General features: G+C 49.4%; 1 protein-coding gene across 1 annotated transcript in view; it reads right to left on the bottom strand.

Annotated features, from left to right (window-relative positions):
- DIDO1 (death inducer-obliterator 1) overlaps positions 1–12,431 on the bottom strand; it is a 62,767-nt gene extending 50,336 nt beyond the window's left edge. The window contains exon 1 of the mRNA XM_023742604.1: positions 12,394–12,431. The gene's annotated coding sequence lies outside the window, so the exon portion shown is untranslated. The remainder of the gene's footprint in view (positions 1–12,393) is intronic.
- Positions 12,432–12,695: the final 264 nt, after the last annotated feature.

Here is a 12,695-nt window from a genome sequence, read left to right as displayed (position 1 = left end):
GCACGCGCCGGCCGACGCCCGACGCGCGGGCCCCGCGGAGCGCGCCTCCTGTGGGAAGCCTTCCGGGTCTGCACCGTCCAAAATGCGACTTGTTCCCCCAACCCCGAAGTTAAAGCCGGGGCAGAGTCAGCGTCCAGGATTCCCCTGAACCGCCCTGGACGGGGCAACGGGCAAAGCAGTTCGCCCACGGCCCCCCAAGCCCTTCCGCACGAAGTCACAGCCGACCGCCACGCGGTGGGCGCTGAAACTCCGGCCAGGCGGGGGACTCGCTCCTCTCGTCAGCCAGCCAGCCCTTGATGGAGTACACAGATTAACGTTTCGAGTTTGTGGGTCTCGGGGGACGTGAGGGAACAGGATAAAGAAAAGGCGCGTTTTTCTTTTCCCGATTGCATTTCTCAACTTCTTCCCTGTCCCACCCAGCAAAGTTCTGCTGAACCAGCAATATAGCTCACTCAGACTTAAAAGGGGCCCAATCGTCCAACTCCTATAGCGACGGGCAGGCCAGGCAGGCGGCGTGTGGACAGCCCAGGGCACAGGCTTCTCCAGGGCTTTCGGATCCGACCCCGTCCTACCCCCATGCCCACGCCGTGCCAGAAACGAGGGAGGGGGCAGGGACGGAGGAAAGGAGTTAAGGGCGGTTCAGGGCTTCAAGGATCCCAGCAACATCGTGCAATTCATCAGGGGTTCAAAACCCAATGCTGCCAAAGCTCTGCCTCCTGGCAACTAGGTCAGCCTCGCACTCGGAACTACTGAGGCACTAGAGCTTAAACAATTCACGGGCAAATCTGCCCATAGGGGTTGAACAAAATGGAAAAACGACCGTCTACCTGGATTTTCTCCAGTTCACTCAATGCTCTCTAGAGTGGTACCCCATCACCGGCCTGGCCCTAAATACCTCGGGGACAGACCTAGGAGGGGGTAGGATAACGGCTGCTGCCTTGGGGCACTGTGGACACTGGCCACTTGAACTTGCCTCTACAGTCCTCTGCGTCTACTTCTATGAAAGGTGACACTGTCCTTGGAAGCAGGACTTCGGTTCCAGTCCCTGGCATAAAGCAGAAAGATGCCGTATGCACCGTAAAGCCCCACCACTGACAGTGTCCGTGGGTTCTGGGGCCCTGTGGGGAAGGTTCCCTTGAATGGACCAGGATTTGTGGGCAGGCGTGTGTTTAACAGGTCCCACGATGGCACAAACTGCTTGTGCTCAGCTACTAACCTAAAGACTGGTGGTTCAAACCCACCCAGCAGCACTGTGGAAGAAAGGCCTGGCCACCTGTAATTGTAAAGATTACAGCCCAGAAAACACGGAAATGTAACAGTTCTACCCTGTAACGCATGGGGTTGCCATGAGTTGGAATTGACTCGATGGCAATGGGCTTGAGGTTTTGTTGTTTTTTTTGCTTAGCAAACACCTCTAAAGATTCGAAGGCCCGACGGTTTCTCAGATAGATTGCCTTTCTTCTTCAAAGGAACACACAGCTTGTTTCTAAACAAACTGAGGGCTACGTTGGTATGACTCATTTAGGAACACCTTAGTTCAATCTTGCAGGAATGGTCTCAGCACTTTTCTGTCTTGATTCTACCTTCAGGCTGAGAAAGGACGTCTGATGGCTTGTGCCTTCAGGTATGGTGGGGTGGAAAGTTTAAAAATCAGATCAGGCCGAAGCCCTAAGGGACAAGCAGTGTGATCTCGGGCAAACTGTCTGTAAAATGGGGCCGTTGTGCAGACCAGAGGGCTCTCAACCCGGAGCTGTTACTATCGGGGAATCCCTGTCCACCCTTCTTGAGGAGGATGTGTAAGTGAAGCAAAACCAGCAGCAATTTCTTTCACAAGAAGGTGAAAGGTGTCAACTGTCAGGTGGAAGTTTCAAGCAGGACATTCAAGGTGATGAAAGGGGCTGAGGGTGGAGAAGAGGGCATAAGAAACCTCAGAGCCTAAACCACACAGACAGATGGGAAAAGGCACAAGGAAACACGGGGAAAGGGAGAGCAGACAGTCCCCACCCCTGGTCACTACAGTCCTCAATAATCCTTAGGCGGCCTCTTCAGCCACACAGGAGTCTGTTCTCAGGGCTCCCACGTGCACGCGGAGAGAGAAAACCCAACGGGGTGCCTTTCCTTTTGGGACCTACTGCCAGAGGAGGAGAAAGTGTACACACCACTCCGATCTGAGTCTCGGATGGTCTACAAACAGCACTTATCTCCCCCCAACACACACACACCTGTTCAGGTAAGTCCAGGGGGCGTACAGGCAGTTTACCGGATGCCACTCCTCTGGGGGTGCCCCTCCTTGGCGAAAAGGGCATTTTCAGAATGAACAGTTCGGCACTGTTAAGTTGAAGTCTACCAGCTAAAGAATTCTTCCTAATGAAACTTATTTTAAAACCTAAATCCAGAGGTTTTATAAGATAAAGAGTCTCCAGTTGTCTCAAGGAATTCTTCCCAAAATACCCCCAAATCTACAATAAAAAATCCGATAGTGCCGTCGACGTACAACAGGGCGTGGTCCGGAGGACTGCAAAGAGGCAGCGGAAAGCTCCAGCCAGAAGCCTTAAGAGAGAAAGGGGAACGGAGCTTTTGAGAAAAAACTTGACCGTGTATATCACAAATGTGTGTAAACAGTACACATGCATAATGTGCAGACACAAGTTTCTGCCACTTCCAGCCCAGGGACAGAGTTTAGATAAAGTTTATAAAATCACAAAAGCACGACAATCCCGAAAACTGAACAATCCTTTTTTAAAAAGTGCTTCCAGGTGCTTCCCCTCTGACACCTGAATTAACAGCCCTTTGGAGCTCAGGGTCACGAGCAGAACCCCCTGATCCAGAACAAAAGTACGACTGCAAAAACGCAATCTGAAGCAGAGAGCCCATTTTATCTGGTTCAACTGCAATCACTCCAAACGGGCAGAACATTCTGTTCCGATCTTTTCGTGATTTGGTACAATTTCTTTAACTGAGATGTCCCACCCTTTAAAACGATTTAATATCAGGCCAAACATAAGCAAATTCGGTTTTATTACGATTCTTAGCTGGAATTCAGAGAGGCAGAGCGGCGAAGACTACCGGGTGAGCGAGCACTCACCCACGGCTGCCGCCCAGCAGCAAGCCCCACGCCGGCCCGGCCGAGTCCGAGGCTGCCCCTCCCGCCCCTGGGCAGGCGGCCGGGCGCAGCCCCGCGGCGTCCTCCGCGCCCACCCTCGCCTTCAGTTAAGCCCGCGGCCCTTCCCTGGGGACCCCTCTTCCTCTGCAGCCTGTTTACCTGGCGGCGTCCCCGGCAAGGCTCTGCTCAGCCGCCGCCCAACCCGGCCCCGGCCTTCCGGGCTAGGACGAGGGGCGGGGCCGAGCGGAGCCCCGCCTCGGCGCGTGGCCTCGCCCACCCCTGGCTCCTAGCCCCGCACTGGGCCCCGCCCCGCCCCGCCGACCCGAGGCGCAGGGTTCCGAGCCTGCGGGTTCGGTCCGCTTTGCTCTTCTCCCTGGGCTCGGTCATCGGTTTTAGAAGAAAACCCGCAGGACTCATAGAACGGCAACCGCCACCAATAGCCCCGGAGTCATCGCCTGGGCGGCATATTTCGGCCAAGTGGACCTCGCACCCAGGCCACTAGGCGTTCATGGGGTTAAAAGTGGAGCAGACACCGCGAACCTCTGCGGCCCCACGCCCCTTTCAAGGCGCCCCGACTCCCCCAGCCCGCGCGTCTCCCAGCCTTCGTCCAGGAACCCAGGAGGCCGCCGACCCTCCCAACCCGTCAGACCAGGCCGGGGGAGCCGATTCCCGTGACAGGGTCCCCCTCTCCCACAAGACCTCTCCCGAGCTATTGGCTTGTCACTACACTCCCAGGACCCCCAGGTGCCTGGCCCCCAGGCCGGCTGGGCTCTTTAACAAATTCGTTGAATTAACCGGTGAATGAAAAGGTAATTATAAAATGCCCCTCCCCACGCCCCAGGGATAGAATATACATTCACAGGGAAAGGTAGATCGAGTATTTTTTATTGCTAACAAAAGCTTCCACCGCTGCCAATGTTTTGGAGAAACATGACTTTTGATTACTTTTACATTTTCTGAGGCCAGCTAACTTTAACAGTTAACTTTAGATATGCATAGTACCACACTCAGAAATGCTAAGAATTTCACAATCAACATGGCTACCTCCTCCCAAACCAGAAAAGAACACAGCGCTAGTCTTCAGCTCCTCTCAAGAAAACAGCAGTCACCAGGCTTCACCAGAACTGGGCTCTCTGGCCTGCAGGGCACACAGCACATTTGCCTAAGGCCACGAGAGGCAACATCACAGAATCCACTGGGCAGGTGGGTTCACTGGGCAGGTGAGTTCACTGGAACGCTCTGTTCTGAGGCAGCAAACTGTCACAGTGGAAGAGTGCAGAGGGGGCGGGTAAGAGGAACTGGCAGGATAGAAAACAAAATAAAACCAAACCTTCAAGGAAATCATATTACAAAGGAGCACAGAAATATACTTGGTGGTGGTACAGATTAGGGAGATATTCTTGGTGGTGGTATGGATTAGGGATGCAGCTACAGTTTTTGTACAGGCCAAAATTTAAGAAATTATTTTTTTTCCAAATGAAAATACTTAAAAAGTGAAAAGATTATTTTAAGTCAGGTCAAAACAGTGTTTTTTCTGGATTTGTCCAGAATAGCAGTAATTTTATAAATTAATCCCTGCTCCTGCCAAGCTCGAAGAAAACAAAATGGCAAAGTCAGAGTGTAGAGGAAATAGCAATAATAGGAGAGGCTGAGCTATTAGGAGTTTCAGCAGGATACCCAAAAGGAAACTTTACTTTTATTCTGAACTTCAACAAAATCAATACACATAAATACCAGAAACAATCCAAATTGATCCAATTGCTTCTAAAATTCAGGAATTATCTGAAGTGTTCAAAGGAGAAATAAGACCTGCCTAAATCTGCCTGCGGAATGCTGGAGACCAAGAAGGCTGCCTTTTATGGCTGTGCAGAGAACTGAAAAATCTTTGGAGCCTGTCCGTTTCTCTCCTCTCAATAAAAAAATAAGCCTTTAAAGAGTGAGTATAAGAAGCTTTTAATCAAAAGTTAAAAAAGTAGAAATTTGCAAGTGTGTAAAAAGAAGGAGACTGTGGCCATGGATTGAGAAAGGCCTCGTCTTCATTTGAGACACACACACACACCCTTCCCCCATCAGACACTGACTCAACAGCTGCTTGTGTGAAGAAATTCCTAAAACATGTAGCTACAGCTATGGATATATACTATGCGTATATAAGTATATGCATACACACACTTATATACGTACACACACATTTTAATCTAAATAAACAATTCCAAGCCAATGTATCAAATCCTTGACCAGCCAGGTCTGAAGGGCATAATTAAATCCAATATGAAACAGTATACAAACACGTTGCCTTGACTGGGCAAATGATCTAATTGCTACTCCAAAGAGCATTCTGTTGGACTCTCCCACTGGTGGGCCATGTGTGTACACACATACGTGCGCTCACACGGTACATGTCCACAGCGATCTCTGCACCTTTCAGGAACTTCCTCCCACCAGTGCCTGTTTCAGGTGACAGAACGATGGGCCCAGAGTTTCCGCTGAGGCTGCTCTGACCTCAGCAGGTGTTAAGGGTTGAGCCAAAGAATCAAGGAAAGTATCAACTCTTGCTTTTACCAGACCCGAGCAATGCAGGCACTTCCTGCATCACCAGTGCTGTCTGATGTAGTTGTCTCAGACAGAGGGGAAATCACAGGAGGCAGACGGAGGGGGCCGGGGCGACTATACAAGCAACCCCCACTCAGCATGTTGTCGTTCGCTGCTGTCAGTCGGTTCTGACTCCCGGCAACCCCTATGTGCAGAGAACTGCTCCACAGGGTTTTCAACGCTGTGACCTTTCAGAAGCACATCACCAGGCCTTTCTTCTGAGGCGTCTCTGGGTGGGCCTGAACTGTCAACCTTCCGGATCGTAGTCCAGCACTTAACCATCTGCGCCATCCAGTATCTTAGTTCAGCATAGACATGTGACATCAGGATATGTGCTAGATAACAAAAAAACTCTTCCTCATTCCTTCCAACATTCTCATGAAGAAACCTTTATGATATTGTAACAAGTGAACTCAATGGAAATTGGCTTCTAGGTATTTATGGCTTATGTGCACTAATGATCCTGAACCACCACAAATGATCGATTCATATGTTATCCCTAGCGACCAGGCAGTTTGAAAGCCAAGGGCTTCAGTACATAGGGATTTGGTTTTATACTTTCGGGTTTTGAGAGTAAAACAGAAACATCTCCCAAACAATGTGTAAAACAGTTGATATTCTGTTTTATGGGTCCGAATTGACTCGACAGCAAAGGATTTTTATTTTTAAGATCTCACTAAAGGAAACATTGTGTATTTTATTCTCAAAACGTTTTTCCCTTATTAAAAACCTCATTAATGTTCTTTTAAAACTAATATGCCTTCAACACTTCTTTTTACAGAACTTCTAATCTCTCTTTAAGAAACCCTGGTAGTATAATAGTTAAGCTTGGCTGCTAATTGAAAGGTCAGCAGTTCGAATCCCCCAGTGGCGTCCTGAGTACAGCCTAGAAAACCCTATGGGGCAGTTTTACTCTGTCACATGGGGTCAAATGGGTCAAAAATCAACTGGAGGGCAGCCAACCACCAACACCTCACTTAAAAAGAAACAACTTTCTCAAGTTCAAAGCCACTACCTTAGCTGGGAGAACAGTGGAAGCTCTGGCCACATGGCTGCTCCCTCTGGCTGCCTGCAGGGCCCGGTCCTATGGTGTCCCTCTCCCAGCCACCCACCTTTCTCACCAGGTTGAACTCTTGGTCAACTTGATCACCGGCCCTGATGGTAACCCGTGCGACCCTGCAGCCTCCCTTGTTCCTGGACCCATCTACCTCTCTCCAAGTCCCTGGTCCCACTTCTCTGTCATCTCACTGGGCAGGCCCACCACATGTTGGTGTTCGGGGGACGGACCGGCCCTCCTCTGTCCTCGCCCTACACCCTCACTGATCTCATTCACACCCGGACCCATCCCTCCATCCACTGCCTCCCTGACTTCTCTGCTCGGATGCCTCACATGCCCCTCGAAACCTAAGCAGGCAGAAAGGACCCACCCACCCAGGCCTCCCCGGGGCTCTCAGCCAGACACTCAACTGCACCAGCAGAAGCTTGAGACTGTCCTTGGCACACCTGCCTGCTACCACAGTCCCACCTGCTCACGTGGTGTGCAGCCTGAACCACTCCGAAAGGGTCCTCACCTCGCCCCTCACCTCAGCTCACTGCAGTCTAACTTCCCACCAGTCACTGGGCTTTGCTCCCGTCACCAACAACCATCAGGGTCAGCTTCTGCTGAGTGTCACACTGGGCCTCTGCTGCATTTGCCACCGCTAACCCTGTCTTCTCCAAACTCTCTTTGCTTGAAGGATTCTGCCGCAGCCTTCTAAATCCCCTTGTCAGCCGCCTCTGGCCTGTTGTGTTCTCCTGGATTCCGAGCCTAATCCACTCTCCTTCCATGCACTACTCTCCCTGAATACTTATCCACTTCACTCTCACACGACCTCACCACAAAAATCTTCAATCCAACCCTCTTTCCCTTAGCTTCAGATGCGTCCAGCAGACGCCTCCAACTCCACACGGCCCAAGTGCGTCCTTTGCTCCCCACTTCCAGCTCCCTCCTGTGTTGTTCCTCAGCTGGTGCCACCACCACTGAGCTAACAGACCAAGCCACCCATCTGGCCACTACTCACGACCCTCCCCCCAGCTCCCACAAACTGTCAGTCACCAAGGATTGCTAGTTCTCCCACCTCGTAGGAGGTCGCCCCTTTCCATCTTGGCTTCTGCTGCTTCCAGTTAAGGTCCTCTCATCAATCACTCATGTATTCCTTCATCTACTCCGCAAATGTCCACTGAACTTCTACACCATGTACCAGAGGCTTCAGCTAGAACCAGGTGTGTCGCTGCCCTAAGGAAGCTTATGTGCCTGAGGAGACTCATTACACACTCTCAGGCAACAGTGAGTTTGGACATAATTGAGCATCAAGGGGAGGAACTACATCCAGCTTGGTTAGGGAGAGTTTGTTCAAGGAAGTCACATCGCAGCTGGGATAAGTAGGTCATGGGAGTTGGCTTAGGGAAGTGTTCTACCCACAGGGCTGGGCTGGCAAGAGCACAGACAGAAAAGCTTGGTGAATGGAGAGAGCCTCAGATAGGTGGATCGGCGGGAGCAGAGGGAGAGGGTGATGAGGCTGGGAGGTTGAGACTCCTGTGCCCCCTTAACTTGCTTGGGCAATGGGGCGGTCCCTGAGGGTGTTCCAAGGGAGGACAGAGACAATGAGAGATCACCATCTGCTGTGTGGGGACCAGAGAGGAGCAGGCAGGACTCCAGGAGGGACACCAGTTAGGAGGCTGTGGCAATCCAAGGGACAAAGATGATGGACTCAATGTTATGACGGTGTAAGGAAAAATACAAATTAAAAATAAGAGGTTTTAATTCTCCCTGTTAAAAATAAGGAAAAAGGCTCCCCGCCCCTCCCCCACTTCTTTGAGAATTCACTTTAGATAACTTGTAATTGTAAATTCTCTGTCTCACTGAAAAGTATGTAAATCTAAGATGTCTCCACAAGGGTCAAGCAGCAACCACTTTGAAATGTAACTTCAGATGGGCCTCCCTTACCTTCCCATTTCCTGAGAAAAATTAGCATTACCTCAGGTGGCCCAGCTCCAAACTGCAAATCTACCTCCTGCCATAAAAATACCAGAAAACTACCACTATTCTTTTCAAAACACGAACGTAATGAGTTGTATCCCCCCAGCTACAAGCTGGTTAAGATTCCTTCCAGTCTGCAATCTCTTCGGCAGATCCTGTGGTCCACCACATTCAGGCTAAGCTTACTCAGCAATAAAACTTTACTTTCTCTTCTGTTTTTGTAGAGAGGTTTTCAGGGTTGAAAGCAGATTCCGTTTTTAGTAACTTTTCGAAAGTATTATAATAAAGTATTTTAACGTATTATAATGAATAAAGTATTATAATGTACTATAATTAATAAAATCTTATACATCTTACCTACTCTTCACTTACTATCTCATTATCGAATATTTCGCGTTTACGACAACAGTAAAAAATCTCTCTATCCTGCACATTAATGACACGTCTCAAGGAAGGAACACCGAGGTGCGAGGCGAGAGTAACGCTGGCTGTGGCGGTTAAGGTTATGTGTCAACGTGACTGGGCCGTGATTCTTAGTGGTTTGGGAGTTATGTAATGATGTAATTTGGCAATTATGTAATTATGTGATCAGACACTTACGTAACGATGTAGTCATCGTCCATTTTTACATAATGCTGATTTTTGCGTAACGACTTGGTCTTTGGAGCATAACCACGTCAGTAAGTGAGTGAGTATAATGAAATGTGCGAAGACCTGGAGTTAGAAAACCAAAAGGGAAGAACATGCTAAGCAATTCTCAAGCTGAAAGAACTAAAGAAAAAATTCAAGCCTCAAGTTGCGATATTGAAGGATTCTATGTGCAAAATATTGAACGATGCAGGATGCATCAAAAGAAGATGGAAGGAATACACAAAGTCACGGTACCAAAAAGAACTGGTTGATGTTCAACCATTTCAGGAGGTAGCATATGATCAAGAACCGATGGTACTGAAGAAAGAAGTCCGAGGAGCACTGAAAGCACTGGCAAAAAACAAGGCTCCAGGAACTGATGGAATACCAATTGAGATGTTTCAACAAATGAATGCAACGCTGGAAGCGCTCACTCATCTATGCCAAGAAATTTGCAAGACAGCTACCTAGCCAACAAACTGGAAGAGATCCACATTTGTGCCCATTCCAAAGAAAGGTGATCCAACAGAATGCAGAAGTTATTGAACAATATCATTAACATCCCATGCAAGTAGAATTTTGCTGAAAATAATTTAAAAATGGTTGCAGCCAAACATCGTCACGGAACTGCCAGAAATTCAAGCCAGATTCATAAGAGGACGTGGAACAAGTAATATCATTGCTGATGTCAGACGGATCTTGGCTAAATACAGAGAATACCAGAAATACGTTTACCTGTGTTTTATTTACTACGCAAAGGCATTCGACTGTGTGGATCATAACAAATTACGGATAACACTGCGAAGAATGGGAATTCCAAAACACTTGATTGTGCTCATGAAGAACCTATATGTAGACCAAAATGCAGTCGTTGGAACAGAACAAGAAAATACTGCGTGGTTTAAAATCAGGAAAGGTGTGCGTCAGGGTTGTATCCTTTCACTATACTTATTCAAGCTGTATGCTGAGCAAATAATTCGAGAAGCTGGACTTTATGAAAAACTCGGCATCTGGAGGAAGACTCATTAACAACCTGCGTTATGCAGATGACAACAACCTTGCTTGCTGTAAATGAAGAGGACTTGAAGGACTTACGGATGAAGATCAAAGACCACAGCCTTCCGCATGGATTACACCTCAACATAAAGAAAACAAAAATTCTCACAACTGGACCAATAAGCAACATTATGATAAACAGAGAAAAGATTGAAGTTGTCAAGGATTTCATTTTACTTGGATCCACAATGCCTGTGGATGTAGCAGTCAAGAAACAAAAACACACTACACTGAGCAAATCTCCAGCAAAAGACCTCTTTAAAGTGTTAAAAAGCAAAGGTGTCACCTTGAGGACTAAGGTGTGCCTGACCCAAGCCATAGTATTTTCAGTCGCCTCGTATGTATGCGAAAACTGGACAGTGAATAAGGAGAACAGAAGAATTGATGCCTTTGAATTGTGGTGTTGGTGAAGAATACTGAATATACCATATGCTGCCGGAAGAACCAACTAATCTATCTTGGAAGAAGTACAGACAGGATGCTCCTTAAAAGGGAGGACGGCAACACTTCCTCTTATGTACTTTGGACATACTACCAGGAGGGACCAGTCCCTGGAGAAAGACATCATGCTTGGTAAAGTAGAGGATCAACGAAAAAGAGGAAGACTCTCAAGGAGATGGAATGACACAGTGGCTGCAACAATGGGCTCAAACACAGCAACAATTGTGAGGATGATGCAGACCCAGCAGTGTTTTCTTCTGTTGTATGTAGGGTCGCTATGAGTCAGAACTGACTTGATGGCACCTAACAACAACGAAAACGTTTCCTCAATAAGGGAAAAGGTTGGAAAACAATAAAAAGCAGCTGCTTTCTATATGCAGTAAAGGTGGAATCAGTAGGGCTTGGTACCTGTTTGGCTGCTGGGGGGAGGGGCTATTAACTGTATTAACCAGAGGGAAGGCACATTGAAGCCTCTTTGGGCTGGAATATTCTATCTCTATAGGACACTAGCCTTCAAGATTTTTGGTTGTGTTATCTGAAAAGAATTTTAAAACTCTGTCTCCCCGTGCACGTTTTTAAGTTGATATCTAAAGTTATTTATCATAAGTGTAATCAGTTGCAAAAGTTGCAGTTACTGTCATACATTGCACAGGCGTTTTAAATAAATTGTGTCAAAACTTTGGACCTGCAGATTCAGCTCGTTCAAGCAACGGAAAATGGCCATAACCAGTCTTTACGGGCAACCCTATCTGCCAAATTTGGCTTGCTTTCGGTCAGATAAAGTTTGACATCACTTTGGTCGTTATCCAGATCGCATAAAGGTGAACAAGAACCACACGAAACCATCTCGCTCCTGACTTCTAATTCAGAAAACCTTGCCGTGAGATTCTCACCGGACGATGTAAGGCGCTGCCCCCTCAACATTTCTAACATTTCTTCCCGAAGCGCTCTTAAATCTTTTAACTTCAATATCCAGCAAAGGGAAATCAAGACCCTGCGCTGGCGGAGCTGGCATTCTTCTTCAGAAAACAGACACAAATAAAGACATTAACCCGCAAATCGGTGCTACGGCCTCGGCCGGCGCTCATCCGCGGCCACTGTCTTCGTCCAAACAGCCCCCCGGGCAGGACGAGCCGGGCCCCGCGCGGCGGACTGGGCGGCCGCCGGGGAGAATGGCGCGCCGCCTTCCCCAGGTCGTCTTCCTCGAGCCCCCGTCCCTTCCCTCGGCGCAGGCGGCCCAAACGACCGTTTGCGAGACGACGTGACGAGCGCTGCACGGGAGGCTCCCCGCGGGCAGGATGGTCCGACCTTGTCCACCCATCTGGTCTCGAGAGGGCACGCGCTCAAGGACACTCGTGGAATAAACTCAAGGAATTCACCTCAACAGCCCTCGAGAGAGCCCACTCCCGGCCCAACCTAACGGCTCCGCCCTTGGGCCTCGGGAAGGCAAGCGCCCGGGAAGCAGACCGTCGGGAGGCGACTCCGTCTGCAGGCCGGCCTAACAGCACAGGGCATCTTCTCCCCCGCCCCTGCCCCATTCCCCCGGCCTCACACAAACGACGGGAAAAGACGCTGGGACCTTCGCTTCCGATTCAGTCTAGAGGTCGCCATCCCCGCGCGGAGTTTCCGCACCTCGACGCCGCGGCGCCGGCCATTTTGCCCAGAAGCGATCGAGGCCTTTTGACTCTCGCGCCAACCCGTAGAGCGAAGGCGCTGCGCGAGGGGAGTTCTGCGCAAGGACGGAAGCTGGTGTTTGCGCTTCCGGGTGGCCGCCGCGCCCCGCCCCCTTGCGGGAACGCTCTATTGGTTGCCGCCTCGTGATCTCGCGAGAGGAGGCTGAGGGGGCGGCCGCCG

Source organism: Trichechus manatus, unplaced genomic scaffold (assembly GCF_000243295.1).
Source record: "Trichechus manatus latirostris isolate Lorelei unplaced genomic scaffold, TriManLat1.0 scaffold00008, whole genome shotgun sequence".
NCBI classification, from domain to species: Eukaryota; Metazoa; Chordata; class Mammalia; order Sirenia; family Trichechidae; genus Trichechus; species Trichechus manatus.
This window is presented reverse-complemented; position numbering and strand designations above follow the sequence as displayed.